The sequence below is a fragment of the Lissotriton vulgaris genome, chromosome 2_1 (genome assembly GCF_964263255.1).
Source record: "Lissotriton vulgaris chromosome 2_1, aLisVul1.2, whole genome shotgun sequence".
NCBI lineage: Eukaryota > Metazoa > Chordata > Amphibia > Caudata > Salamandridae > Lissotriton > Lissotriton vulgaris.
Genome location: NC_141687.1, coordinates 1,592,896,910 through 1,592,912,391, shown reverse-complemented (window position 1 = coordinate 1,592,912,391; position 15,482 = coordinate 1,592,896,910). Strand labels below are relative to the sequence as shown.

At 44.3% G+C, this 15,482-nt stretch overlaps 1 protein-coding gene across 3 annotated transcripts in view; it reads right to left on the bottom strand.

Annotated features, from left to right (window-relative positions):
• KYNU (kynureninase) overlaps positions 1-15,482 on the bottom strand; it is a 940,604-nt gene that overhangs the window by 912,204 nt on the left and 12,918 nt on the right. The gene's annotated exons all lie outside the window — the stretch shown is intronic.

Sequence of the window (15,482 nt, the reverse complement as noted above, 5' to 3'; positions counted from 1 at the left end):
TCACCGATAATGAAATGAAATTAATTTGTACTTATAAAGAGAAGTAATACGTAATACACCTATACAACACTCAGATAACATAGCAGAATGACAATGGTGCATGCTTACATAATCCAGAAGAGCACAAAAGAAATATCAGAAGCATTGTAGAATGAAATATAACCATGAAGAGACAAATACAGTCCCCCCCCTTGCCTGAACCCCCTCCCTTCTAATTTAAGATGTAACAGAAGACTACAAAAGCACCGGCAGCATAAGAGAATAAGAGAGGAGGAGAGGTGAGGTGAGTGAGCTGTGGTTGTGCGAGTCATATATTATGAATCAAAATGACGTGTTTTTTTTTTCTTGATCTTGCAAGCGATCAATGTAGAAGTGCACAAATGTCTATACAAATCACCATGCTTGTTGAGTTAAGAATAAAAAGGTGCCAGTCCAGGCAAATTAAATACTGTTGCTCACGTAGGGGAAAGTCATCAGGCGCTCCTCTGTGGTTGCGAAAGGTGACTGTTAAAGGTGGATGACGGTTTCCATTTAAACTTTGAATATGTGTGGCGCAGTGAAATTAAAACCATGACATACCAAAATATTAACCTTTTCATGAGTATGACAGTAGGTACGTACCACTCAATCACCAGTTGCAGCACAATAATATGGTTAGGACAATAGACTTTTAAATGGTCCATTTTTTAATTATATGGAAAAATCACTGTTCCATTGTAGTTGTATATGACAATATGCAGAAAAGAAATCTTCCCTTAGTGGCAGAAATCTTGTAACAAAACAGTTGACCATACAATAGAGCATGCTGTAAAAATACAAGCAGGACAGAACTCACAAAGCTTGGGTGAAAAGAAGAGTCTGGCAAGCCCGAGTTGAGGCTGACCGGTGTACAGTGGTCACTGGTGGGGCTGGGGCTGCCAAGTTCTTCAGGTAAATGCTTAAAGCTTGGATTTATTATTATAGTTGCAAGTCTTGAAGTAGATATACGGTTCCTTAATTGGTGTATAAATTCCTTGTGTAGCTGTAATGTATCCAAAGTTTTAATTTCACTTTTCCTTGTGAAAAAAAGTCCACGGTACCTTGTATCTCAACGTAGGTTCATTTGGAGACAGAAATCGTCGCTGGGTTGAAGGGTAAGTCCATTTGAATTTGACATCACGCAGGGAGGACCAGATCGTCGCCAAAATGTTGAAAGCAAATACCTCACTCTTTTTTTTTAGATTCCTCATATTTAACATTCAGTTAAGCCAACTCATTGAGCCTAGGCCCTTGTAGATATCTCATTAAGAATGGCCTGAGCCTCTTCTAAATCAGTAAATAGAAAGAATTTTCCCTTAACGAGAACCTTCAGCTTTGATTGCTGTGCAATCGAGGCCTGGTCACCATTAGCTTTAAATAACTGCAGCAATTTTACAAACTCTTTCCTTCTTTTAGCTGCAGTTGCTGTCATATCTGAAAAAATCCTGTATTTTGTAGTTTCGGAAACAGTAAACTGGCGTTGTTGATATGCCTTAGAGAGTGTCCGTTCCTTAATCCTGAAATACGCAAAATTTAGTAGGATAGTTCTAGGAAATGGAGAGTTCGCAAAACGCTGAGCCAGTACTCTGTGGGCTCTTGTTATCGTTAAGTCTCCTTCAAAGTCTGGTAGAACTACTTTCTGTATAAATGAGTTAACCCATTGTACTGTGTCGGATCCTTCTGTTCCTTCTGGAACCCCTACGATCCTCAGGTTAGATCTGCGAGAATGGTTCTCCAACTCCTCGAGTTTATTCTCCATTATAATCCTCTTCTTTGTAGCCTCTTTAGTCTCTCCTGATACCAGATTCATCTGATCTTCCAGGACAGCAATCCTTGACTCAGCTTCCAAGACCCTGTTGGGGAGCGCCAGTGTTAACTCCTCCAGCTTATCTATTCTGGCGTGAATAGCAGCAAGTTCTGTGCGCTGATTATTTTTAATTTCACGGATCTCATCGAGAATTAGGTTAAGCATCTCACGAATATCTAGCTGGAATTTCACTTCAGATCTTGCGTCCTTGTCGAGAAGGCTAGAATCGGGTCCTAATATTCTTTAACTCCCGGGAGTTGTATCATATATACTCCCCCCATCACTTGCCGCTTCATTTGCTACATTTACTGTAGAAAGCTGAGTTTGAGGTGGAGATACTGTCATGTCAGGACCCTTAGATAGAACGTTAGAGGCTGGGGGATACAAAGTGAGGGAGACCGAAAGGAGTTGTGATGAATTAGGAAGGAGAGATTTCAGAGTTGTTCTTTTTGCAAACAGTGGAAAATCTCTCACCTCCTTTCCTCCCGTCCCACTGTTTCTCCTCTCTTCTACTACCTGAGGCGCTGTTGTTACCAATGCTGGTGAGGGGTTAAGAGTTTGAGGATGGACTTCCATTTCCGCCTGTGACTGTGCAAGTAAATCTGCTGCATTAGTATCATTTGTCTTGTCCCCCTCTGTTGCTGCTTCTTGCTGTTCTATATGCTGTTCTTTATGCTGTAGGGGGTAGAGGAGAAGGGCGGCTCATCATCTGAAGATTCAGGTGTTGTATCATCAGCTACAGGGCTCCCCACTCCCTCCCTATTGGTGTCTTTATTTTTCTCACAAGCAGCTTTGCGTGCAGCTTTTTTAGCCAGAGCGAGACGAGTTTTGGCTTTCTGTGGGGCAGCCGCTTCCACTTTGCTGAGTTTAACCGCGTTATCATCCTTCAAAGGTTTGCCCATTTCTAGAGAAGTACACTCCCTTTTTTTTTTGTTCGTTTTTTAGGATAGAAAAAGTTTTAACGCTTGATCTCCAGCAATCCGTTGCAGCCCTAATGATCCCAAACGATCCCCACAGTTAACTCAGAGATTTTTTTTTTTTTAGTTCGTTTTTTGGATGAAAAAAAAAGTTTTAATGCTTGATCTACAGCAATCCGTTGCAGCCCAAATGATCCCAAACAGTTAACTCAGAGTATCTCCAGTCCAGAAAACCCAGCAATTTTTTAGGGTATCAGTCAGCTAGCACAGCCTTGCTCAATAAGCTCTGTATCTGCTCCGTATCTGCCCGCTCACCACCACCTCAAAAGTTACAGATTAGCGGACCGAACACCCATCAGGCAGATCTGTTGGAAAGCTCTGTGTCTGGCCCGCTGATAAGGACACGCGCACGCTCACCTCAAAAGAAACAGATGAGCGGTATGTCCTAGCACGGACCGAACTCCCGTCTGGCAGGCAGACTAAATCAGCGACAGCGAGGCATCATCTCTCTCGGCCCATTTCTTCCTGATTTCCCCACGCCGCGTTACACAAGCGAGTCTGTGTTTTCTTTTCGGCTTGAGGCTACCGGTTTTTCCTGCATCTGCAGTCCTCCAGCGTCTTTGCGTCTCCAGATCACAATCGCCATTACGGAGGCGGGGTCATGGGTCAGAAGTCACGGGAGACTAGGCAGAGGCGTGGAACTCTGCAATCATCCCCCTGGAAAAGAGTGTGGAAAAATTCAGGCGGGTGTTCCTGGGTCAAGGGTCACACCAGGGTGTAACAAGAACACACCCGAAGAAGAAAGAAGGGGTGTCATATGGATACTTTGTTACATATATTGCGTTAAGTTAGCATGAGTGCATTACATGTTTAAACAGCCTTTTTTCCTTCGGCTTCAGTTTTGCACACAACACATACTTGTTGTTGTCGCTTTCACCCTAGAAGCGGTGAGGTGGTTTATTTGAGAATAATATGTTATTTCTATGCTATCAGCTTTGCTTGGTACAACTGTCTGCACACTGAGAGCTGCACACTCTAAGATTAACCTAACACAAGGTTGCTGGGAGGCCTGATCCTCGCACCACATTAGACATAACACAAATAATGTTGATGCCACCATTTTGGGCTCTACGCGGGTTTAAGATAGAGTTACACGGAATGAACGTACACACTTGGTGCTGCGCATGAAGAGAGCTGGTAGCTGTTGATGTGATCTGCTCCTACTGACATTGAGAGGTATGGGGCCGCCCTGCTAAAGCCCAAATGAGACCTTCTTAGATATAAAATAATATGCTAGATAGGGTGCGCGAAATATAGGTGTTATAGATTTCTATAGATTTTGCATTATAACATGCTAGCACCTTTTGCTTACTATGGATTAGTGACTATGCTGCTGACTCTGATTTTTATAATCTGCATTTTGGTATTATACAAGATACTGCGTTTGAGAACTTTGCATTGAATCATAAATATTTCAAACTTGCACTTGTGTTCTTTGACTCTCAGTTTTGGTTTGAAATGATTATATAACGAAAGCGTGTTCATGTGTTCCACGATTCCTGAGGTATTCTAAAGATCATGTTCTGGTTTGTCTAAGACATGGATCATTCCATAATGATCCATGAGACACTGTAGCTAGCTAGGTAAGAGGATTTCTGACACTGAGATGAGTTTTGGATCATCCTAACTCACTGAGGTTCTAGATCTCTATGCACAGTTCTGTGGGAGAACGGAAACCCTGCTACATTCCGCCCAACGTTTTGGTTGGCCTTATTTCATGACACTCGAGTAGTATATCATTCAAACCTTGACACCTTCATTCCCGTTTCCGGTAAACGGTGGTGTCGGAAAAACTACCTATTTTTGAAATAGGTCTTTTCAAGCTTGAATTTTTCTAAAAACGGTTTCTTTGAATTACTACCCAGTTGTGCTACATACTGCTCTTTGTCTCTTTTCACTTCCTGTGCTAACATGTCCGTGGACATAGCGCAGCATAGCCGCGTCGCGGTTCGCGACCACTTGCGGGCATATAATGTACCTGCGGAAGGCTTAGCTGTGGTTCTAGTGGTGAGTGCGGAACATGCGTACCCGTACGAATTGTTTTATTCCTGGGTAACATTTCCGGCAGTGGACGCTAATTCGGGTGTCTTCCATTCATACACTGCCTCGGATGTACCGGCGGCTTATGCTCTGTACAGGGCACTGGAAGTACCTATCGACGCTTGGCAGCACGGAGTTTGGTTTGGTGGCGCCCTACCCCATTCTTTAACGGCTCCGAGGTTAGGTCCTTTGTCCATTCCGGGCACAAATTGGCCCGCTTTGGGTGGATTTACTCCTCATCCTAATCGCGCCACTTGTAATGTGGGTGACCTGTGGTGTCTTCATGATGTCGCGGTTGGAGTGATTAGAGCGCTTGTTCATTACATTGGTCGTAATATTCATGGCGCAGCCCCCGCAGGTGCGCAGCTTCGAGCGGAACAGGCTGGTTTGAAAATCAGTCCTGTCTTGGTGAATTCCGTTATGGGCAGAAAGCCAGAGAATAAGGATGATTTTCCTTACTGGCTTGCCGAGAAATTCGACCAGCTGGAGGCTGTGTTTCCTAATACGACTCCGGGCGAAAAACACCGGATTCTTACGCTTAGTTTACCGAAAGATTTAGCCCCTGAACTTGCTGACTGTGAAACATGGGGTAAGACTTTTGCAGCGGTTTACTCGAGGTGCTATGGCACCCCGTCTGTGTCAAACCTTTCTGAGGTCCTTAAACGTGTTCAGGATGATCACGGACCAGAGTCGGCGGTTGAATTGGGTATGCGCCTGAGCGGCTCGTTTGAGACGGTTTGCGGTCTTATCCTTGCAAATGTCAAGGGGGATGCAGTGAACTTTCAGGTGGCCAATGCTCTGGCGTTAATTCCCGAGGCCGAGAAACCCCGTCAGCTGGCAAGAATTATTGTGGCGGCTTATAAAATGGTTGGCCGCACTTCTAAGGGTTTAAAAGCTTTTTCTGAAAAAGAGAGGAAGCAGCCCCAGGGACAGTCTTCGGAAACGGGTGGACAACCCAAGTCCAAAAAACAAAATTGGCCTAAAAAGCAGAATCGGGGTAAGTAACAACAACAGCAGACACAGGTTTCTAGTCCTACGCCTTCGCAGCCTGCGCAGTCAGATCGAGTTTATGATTTGCGCGATCGCGCGACGATTAAATCGCCTGAGAGATTTCAGGCTTCTGACCAACGCTCTCCTCGTTCCTTTCAGGACTCATCGGCTCCGTCAACCGGTGGTGGAGGGGGCGGCAGGGGCAGGGGTGGCCAGCAAGGACGTGGCCAGCCCCGCACGCGAAGTGAAGGGGATCAGCGGGACGACTCTACGCCAAAGAGACCGCAGTTTGCCGAGAAGAAAGTCGCAGCCTTAACGGCGCATCGATATGCCCCAGATAGTGAGAACGCGGCTTCGGAATCTGACGTGGGCTCTGACCTTGCTGGACAGCGCGGCGGAGATTACCATAGTGAGAGAGGCCCTCCGTCCACTGTTGAAGGTGACAGCGACTGAGACTTTTATTGTGATTGAAACAGCTGATACACATGTTGCTCCCCCTGAAAGACTTTTTGAAATTGTCCTGTTAATTGAAGGTGACATGCAGCGAACTGTAAAAGGGGTATTTTGGGAGAATCTTTCGGATACGTATGACATTTTGCTTTCGGAGGCTGACTGGCCCCCACCTTTTGTTCTCGCAGCTCCGCGAGGGGAGGAGGTAATCCTCCCCAGTTTCGCGCACACTGTATCGAGAGTGGAAGTGCTGCATTTTGCAGAAGAGTGGGCTCTGGCGCTTGCGCCGGCTGTGTACCGAAATCAGTGTGGCTGGGATAAATTGTCCCCTAGCCATGAGATTCCTTTACGGTCACAGCCGCAGCCACAACCCCAGTATCCCATACGGCGTGAAGCTAAAGCTTCGGTCGCGGCTATCCTTGAACAATTGGAATATCAAGGTGTAATTGAAACGTGTGTGTCACCAATGAATAATCCCCTTTTTACTGTTAACAAGCCGGACGGCTCATATCGTCTAGTTTTGGATTACCGGCATTTGAACTCGCATTGCCGTAACTGTGCAGTACAGAATACTCACGGCTCTGCCCTAGTAAATAGTCTTGAGCGTAAACGGTTCAAAACCACGCTTGACATTTCCAATGGTTTTTATGCACATAGATTAGATGGTCTAAGTTCCCAATGGACCAGTTTTACGTGCGGCGGCGTACAAAAAATGTTTAAACGACTCCCAATGGGATATAAAAATAGTCCTGGAGTGTTTTCCGCCCGCATAGTCTCTCTTTTGGAGAGTTTCGATCCAGTTGCATGTTCGTATGTGGATGACATTTATCTCACAGACGACGAACTTTGGGTGCATCTGTGTCGAGTAAACAGCATAATTTGTAACTTTGCAGACATGGGTTACAAGTTTAACTTTGCAAAATCACACATTGCGGAGTACACAGTGTTGTTTCTAGGTTATGAACTTAACCATGAAGGAAAGGGATTGGCTCCTCACTTCCTGGAGAAGTGCGCGCAGTTGCGCTCTCCGACAACGCTGAAAAAATTACAGTCTTTACTGGGTTTTTTAAATTTCGGGAGGACATACATTCCGGAATATGCCCAGCGTATCAAGCCTTTATATGCCTTGGTACAACCATCTTTTTCCAAATCATGCTGGCTGCCTGAGCATTCAGCCATTCTGCAGTCTTTGCAGGCTGATTTGCTCACTTCTGACTACTTACAGACCCGTGATAACCAGACCAACCTGGTGATAAGAATTATCCCTGGGACGGTGGGTTTCACGTACCTGACTTTTTATGAGGGGGATACTGTACCTATTGCTTACAAGTCACACTTGTACACTTCGGCTGAACTGCGTTTTTCCACTGTGGAGAAAGTTTTAACGGCTGTGCAGATGGCAATTCTTAAAGAACGTGCCCTGTCGCAGGGAAAGCGCATGTTGGTTGTTACCCCGTGTCCTGCCTTGGAGGCGGTCACGAAAGCCAGTGTACCGAATTCTAAAGCTTTGCACCCTCGGTGGATTCAGTGGGCTACATCCTTGACATCTCAGGATGTCACGTTTATTTTTGACGCCGCTTTACGGTCGCAGGAGTATTTACAGTATGAATTTGTTCATCCTGCTCCTTTAGCAATGCGGCCGTTGGAGGATTTCCATTGTATCATTTACACGGATGGTTCGGCGCAGGTTGCGCATGGCTCTAAACATGCCTACGTTTCCGCTTGCGCCATTGTGGTCGGTGCCATGGTGAACGATGAGTTCAAGTCCAGTGTCGTGCACACGCAAACACTAGGAGACTGCACCGCACAATTAGCAGAGCTTCGTGCTCTTATGCTCGCATTGGAGTACGCTGATCCTTGTGCGACGACTTTAATCGTAAGTGATTCTTACTACTGTGTCCAGTCTTACAATGAGAACTTGTTCTTTTGGATTCAGAATGATTTTCGTGATTCCAAGGGTAGCACAATAAAACATAAAATGATCTGGGTCCGAGTGGCGTAACTTAAAGAGAAACTGCCGCTCGTGTTTGTGATTCATACTCTTGGCCACCAGCGCGTGGGGGTCCACGCTGTTGGTAATTCGCTTGCTGATGAGGCAGCGAAGTCTGCGGTATCGAAATACTTGGTTGCAGCAGTCACGAGGTCCAAAAGCAAAATAGATGATGACATCTTGGCGGCTGTTGCTGCCACGAAGAAGGGAGGTAAATATCCTGCGGGGTTCCCTTCGAAGTACACATACCACTTAAGTCCCGATAAGGTTCCTTATGTGAAAATTCCTGAAGTTGGAGAGCGTCTAGTTCCCAACTCGGATCGCAGAGCTTCTCTGATTACAGCGGCTCATGAAGGTGTGGCGTCTGCGCATGCGGGCGTCTCAGCCACTGTATCTCAGCTACAACAGAGGTTCTGGTGGCGGGGACTGTACAAACAGACGCGCAATTATGTCCTTATGTGTGACATTTGTCAGCAGATCAAGCCTTCTACTGCTGCGCGTCCGCCTCAGACACAGTTGTACATCTCTAATAAACCACTTGGTTGTGTTTATTTGGATCACTGCGGTCCTTTTTCTTCTGATACTGCGTATAAATACATCTTAGTAGCAGTTGACTCATGCACACGCTTTGTATGGGTATGGCCGCATCGAAGCGCTGATTCGCGAACTGTCATTAAGGATTTGCTTGTCTTTGTGGGAATCTTTGCTTGTGGTGCTTTCCATTCGGACCAGGGTCCGGCTTTCGCCTCTAAGGCATATAAGGATGCTATGGTTTCGTTGGGAGTACAGGTGAAGTTTTCAAGTCCCTACAGGCCTGAGGGCAATTCTGTAGTAGAAAGAATGAACCGCGACTTAAAGCAATCTTTGACAGCCCGTGTTATAGGCACTGGTAGAAACTGGCTGACCCACCTCTATGGCGTGCAGCGTGCGCTTAATAATCTCCCTAGAAGGTCTCTGGGTGGGCGGACCCCATACGAAATGCTCTTTGGTATCAAGATGTACGTACCTGACCTTGATGGTGCAGACTGCCAGGCCCAGGCCGCGGCCTTTGACGTAGATGAACATTGCAATGTTTTACAGGATCTACAAAAGACCAGAGACAGTCTTGCAAAGGAACACTTGCCCTCCACGTCGGATGATGCGTTGCAGATCCCGGTAGTTGGCTGGCTACCCCAAGTTGGAGAACTGGTTCGAGAGAAGATCGATAACAAGAAAGAGTTTGGTCCCTCATATCGTGCACCAGTTCGGGTTCTTGGAGTGAAGGGCACAAGAACAGTCATTTTACCACCACTTCCAGGTCGTAAAGAAAACAGATTTATTTCTATTGACAATGTCAAGACACACAGGGTGGCCGATTCTTCATAGCATGACACCGGCTGTATCCTGTCCTTCCATGGTGAGGCACTCTGTGCTGGCTATTACATCTGGTGCAGATCAGGAGGTGTCCCTCGAGATGCCTGCTATGTCCAGTCCTTTATTAAATACTATTCCTGTTACTAACATTGATCAGCTGACCTATGCAGATCCTGCTGATTTATCTATGTCCGATTTACAAGCTCGTTTGGCTAACCAGTCCAGATTCTCTTTTGACTCTGTTTCGGAACTTTCAAAGAAACCATCGACTATTGCAAAATATGCCACGTTGTTTAAAAAACATTTTCTGATTCCACTTGGACATACATTTGGCTGATACTATTTTCATTTTATCTTTTTATGTCAATTGGTTTTGTGTTTTATTTTTTTCGCCTGATCGATGGCCATTATGTGAAAGAAAGAACAGGAATTCGGTACCTTAATGGAACATTGGCCCCTCTTTCCTCCTCACATTCAGCACACAGACTAAAGAGAGACTTACATTCAGTAGAGATTACTGCTTGGCCTGTCCTTGAATGGGATTGTGTGGGATGCGGTTAGGTTTCAGATACATGGCCCCACAGAAGTTATTAATGTTCCTAATGTGCTTAGAGTAAACATGGGAGATGTGATTAAGCAAAATATTCGTTCTGATGATTGGGATCTTCAGGCCGTAGAAGCATTGTTTTCTGATTTGAAATATTATGCGGCCTTTGATGCTGAGGATTTGTACTTGGATTCTGTTAATTATGGTGATTTGTTTTGCTATCAACATTATGGGAATCATTTATTACACAAAACGAGTTCCGTGAGGGTTCCGGTAAACTACACACAGTGGGAACATTGTCCTGCGCCTTTGCAAGGGAGCTCGAGTACTTTCCTGGGAAAATACTTATATTTTACAGATTTTAATCAATCAAATCCTGAGTCGTTTTATTTTAAAGTGAAACAGAAATTCATGTCCAAATTCAGACTTACCAATACAAAATTGCACTATTCAAAGTCCTTTCTAGACAGGTTAGCTGTAGATGGCTATGAGTTATGGAAGGAAGCTATTGACCTTAAATCAGTTTGGGGTACCAAAGATTGGCAGGTACAAGGCACTGAGGCTTTGCATCGTGCATGTCTCATCCCGAATCACATGTTGTTTTTAAATTCTACTATTTCCCAGACAACATGTTTTGGATTGGCAACATCTAAAAAATTAAACGAACCGACCATCCCTGATTTGGAAGAATATTCAGGTTGGAATAATTTCACCACATTATCCATCAGTGAGATGCGAGACCTATTGCACAATTCCTCCTTTAATATTTCCAGTTTTGATCCGGAGGGGTGGCTTTTATGGCAAAAAAGCTCTGATTCTTGCCAACGTCGTTTTTTGGGTTTGGCTGAAGGTTTTAAACACATCAGGCCAGATCCCCCTTTTTATACAGATCACATGGTTACTACTTATTCAGTAGGCAAATTGTGTCAGAACTGGTTTCAACATTCCACTTTGGCTGCAGTAAAACTGCATCTGTCACGTTTGAATGAAAATATAGAGCTGAATGATTTTATAAAAGGCCCGGCTAGGGGTAGATCTAAACGCTTTATTTATGCTGTTTACAATGAAATTTGGAAATTTTCACAAGTTGAGGCAGCTAAACGCCTGAGGGCTATTGATCAAGCAAATTTGGAAAAAGTGCTTGCAGTGGTCGATAACAGTATTAACATGCTTTCTTCCAGAATTTACACATTGGATAATATTGTTTCTTCTGTTGTTGATATTGTACATGATGAAGTGTCCACGTTATACCATGGTCAGAATCAATTGCGTTCTGTAATGCAGTTTGCCTGGACCTTACAGACACTTAAGGCTGGTCGAGTTCCCTGGACCTCATTGAACGTTTCATCCCTTTTCGCCCCTTTTAATCTGACTGAAAAACAGCGCATGCTTTCAATGCGTGATGCTTCATTTTCTATGTTACATATTGAGAAGCTAGAATCCTTGCCTTTCTCTGTTGCTGAAACCACTACTGCCACGTGGCTTATTCATGGATTAATTACATTACCATTTTCCTTATATAAATTTACTAACTGTATGCGGTATATTGCTATAGGACGATATGAACCACTAGGCAATGCATTCCTACATGAGGCATGGTCATTACCATACACATACAGATGTCTGAAGGATGGGAAAGAAGTGAATCTTAATGGTGAGGAATGCACACAGTCACCTGACCATTCATTAATATGCAGACACATTCAGTTACACGGTTCTTGTAATCAGGACCGGCCAAATTTAGCATGTGTTTTAAAAGGCACGCCAGTTCCAGCAGTAGTTCCCACATTTACATTATTGACTAATGGTAGTTATTTGCTTTTAAACAACGAAGTATGTTGTGGGTTATTAATTGGTGTGGCTTATGTGGTAACTGTATCAGAGCGTGTGGTGTGTTGCAAGAATGTTCTATACCCACCCACGCATGGTTCTTCAGATGTCTCCATCTGGCCACGGATTCCAACCTTGGAAGCAAAATTCAATGGTTTAAGCAGAATAAGGGCCCTTTTGTCTCAAAAACAAGTGACCCTGAGTTCGGCCCGGGAAACTTATGTCCTTCACATAGCTAACACCCGCACAGAGGTGCAGGCGCTTTTAAATACTGATTTGCCGTTTCATTTCTGTGAGCTGGTGCACCAGATTTTTAATGCTTCTTCAACGACTGGGCTTGCACATTTTTTTAAATTAGTAAGCAGTGGCCTCGTGACTACGTTTGAAAAAGTTTTTGGTATCATTCCCACGTTTTTCCACTCTATTTTTTCGAGTTTGTTTGGCGGACTACCTGTGTTGCTGGCTGTAGCCGCTAGCATTTTATTGGTGTTTTTCTTCATAAAACATGGATGCCCATCCTGCACAAGAAGCCGTTCAACGCCTCCTGACACTGTGCCGTAATCGGATGCTCAATTACTATGGAACATTGCCGCTTGCAGCATTAAGCACGGCCTATAGATTGTCATTTCGGTTCACCGACTTCACGTGTGTCCAACCTGTGTTTCACTGCCTGAGCTGCGAGTTCGATTGGGCCATTGATTTGTGCCTATGCTTGAGGACTGCTCCTGACGTCGATTTTGATCAGCTAATGCGTCCCGTGGTGGCTCACGAGCTGATCTGTTCTGGCGAAAGAGTTATGGCCTTGGCAGCGATAAATGGAGTTCTGGGCCAATGGGAAATCTCTGCAGCGGCGGATGCCTTTCTGACACACAGCGATCTGGTGAACCCACCGAGTTGTCCTCTGACGTTACAGGAGGATCCGATGCTGGAGGAGCACGTATGTTCTTTCCCATTGCTGAATTGGATTATTGAACTATTTTCGGATGATGGCAGTGATTTCATACTGGAGGCTGTTGCAACTTTCTTTGCATATACTTTCCAATCATGACATGCCTGGGAGGAGTGCTGTGTTGTGAAATATGACTTTCCCCTCGCTGAATTGGAGGGATGGACTGTGTTCAGCTGATGGAGAGTTCAATCACGTGATGTCGCTGAGGATAACGTCAATGTGGCACATGACTTTGGATATCGGATAAGTGCCTTGTTTTTTCTCTTACAGACATTTGAATTGATGCGGCCTGGTCCTACATTTCATATTTTTGAGACCTGGCGGATAACTTTTGGTTCGAAAGTTTTGTTTTTATTTTTAGACTTGAGGCCACTGTAGGCATTCATACATATTCATTCATACACATTTTTAGCTTATTTTAGCTCAAGATTATTGAACTTTGCTTTCAATTTTTGTATCTGATTTAGTATTGCCTTTTCCCTTATGTTTGACGGTGCTCGGACCAATGGGGGGGTGTCATATGGATACTTCGTTACATATATTGCGTTAAGTTAGCATGAGTGCATTACATGTTTAAACAGCCTTTTTTCCTTCGGCTTCAGTTTTGCACACGACACATACTTGTTGTTGTCGCTTTCACCCTAGAAGCGGTGAGGTGGTTTATTTGAGAATAATATGTTATTTCTATGCTATCAGCTTTGCTTGGTACAACTGTCTGCACACTGAGAGCTGCACACTCTAAGATTAACCTAACACAAGGTTGCTGGGAGGCCTGATCCTCGCACCACATTAGACATAACACAAATAATGTTGATGCCAACATTTTGGGCTCTACGCGGGTTTAAGATAGAGTTACACGGAATGAACGTACACACTTGGTGCTGCGCATGAAGAGAGCTGGTAGCTGTTGATGTGATCTGCTCCTACTGACATTGAGAGGTATGGGGCCGCCCTGCTAAAGCCCGAATGAGACCTTCTTAGATATAAAATAATATGCTAGATAGGGTGCGCGCAAATATAGGTGTTATAGATTTCTATAGATTTTGCATTATAACATGCTAGCACCTTTTGCTTACTATGGATTAGTGACTATGCTGCTGACTCTGATTTTTATAATCTGCATTTTGGTATTATACAAGATACTGCGTTTGAGAACTTTGCATTGAATAATAAATATTTCAAACTTGCACTTGTGTTCTTTGACTCTCAGTTTTGGTTTGAAATGATTATATAACGAAAGAGTGTTCATGTGTTCCACGATTCCTGAGGTATTCTAAAGATCATGTTCTGGTTTGTCTAAGACATGGATCATTCCATAATGATCCATGAGACACTGTAGCTAGCTAGGTAAGGGGATTTCTGACACTGAGATGAGTTTTGGATCATCCTAACTCACTGAGGTTCTAGATCTCTATGCACAGATCTGTGGGAGAACGGAAACCCTGCTACAGGGTGGGATGTGGGCAGTGTGGACGGGGAGGCGTTTCCCACATTCCTGGGGGGGTCCTGGGTGGGGGGGGTGAAAACAGTAAAAAAAATACAAGTTCAGTAGGTTTTCTATTCTTAACATTGGTTGGTACAGAAGAGGTCTAGAACTTCATAGCTTCGTCAATGAGATTTGACTTATGCAATATCCTGTCCATTAATGCGAATGGGCTGCTAAATAAACAGAAATACGGAGCCCTTTTGAAATGGGCAATTGCCTTTAAAGCCCATGTGGTCTTCCTCCAGGAGACGCACCTGAAATCGAACTCTCCAAAGTTGCTTCTACCTAGATATTTTTCCTATGGGTTTTTTTCCTCAGCTGGGGTTGCCCAGAGGGGTGTCGCTATTTATTTCTCAAGGAATTTACCCTGGGAAATTTTGCGAATGCAAAGAGACTCTAAAGGTAGATGGCTTTGGGTTGCAGTAAAGTTGATGGGAAAGGTATTTAATTTTGTAAACTATTATGGCCCAATTTTTGATGACACCTCGGCCCTGACTGAAATTAGTGAAATACCAAGGGGCACTGCTGGGCAAATTATAGTAGGAGGTGATTTCAATTATATCCAGGATTTAAAGAGGGACACCTCCAACAAGAATAAGAAACAACTAAAACCAAAGACTAAAGGGGTGTTAGAGGCTCTTATGTCAGAATATCAATTGCGGGACTCCTGGCGCTCCCTAAACCCCAATCTAGAGTCTTACACATGCTATTCTAATAGGTTCCATACAGCCTCTAGAATAGATTTCTTTTTATCCTCTAGATCACTCCAAATTTCCAACGCATTGATAGGCTGCAATCCTTTTTCAGATTATGGGAGGATTGAGGTTGAACTAATACTAGAGGGTACGACAGGGGAGCGATCTAGGTGGCAGTTGTATCGTACCCTTTTACAGAACATGACATGGGTTGAGGGTTTCAAAGATTGGATAAGGGAATTTTTTCTAGTAAATAAGGACTCAGCAGAGCCTTTTGCAGTATGGGGGGCATTCAAAGCAGCTGCCCGGGGACAGATTATAGCATTTTCTTGCAATAAAGTAAATGACCG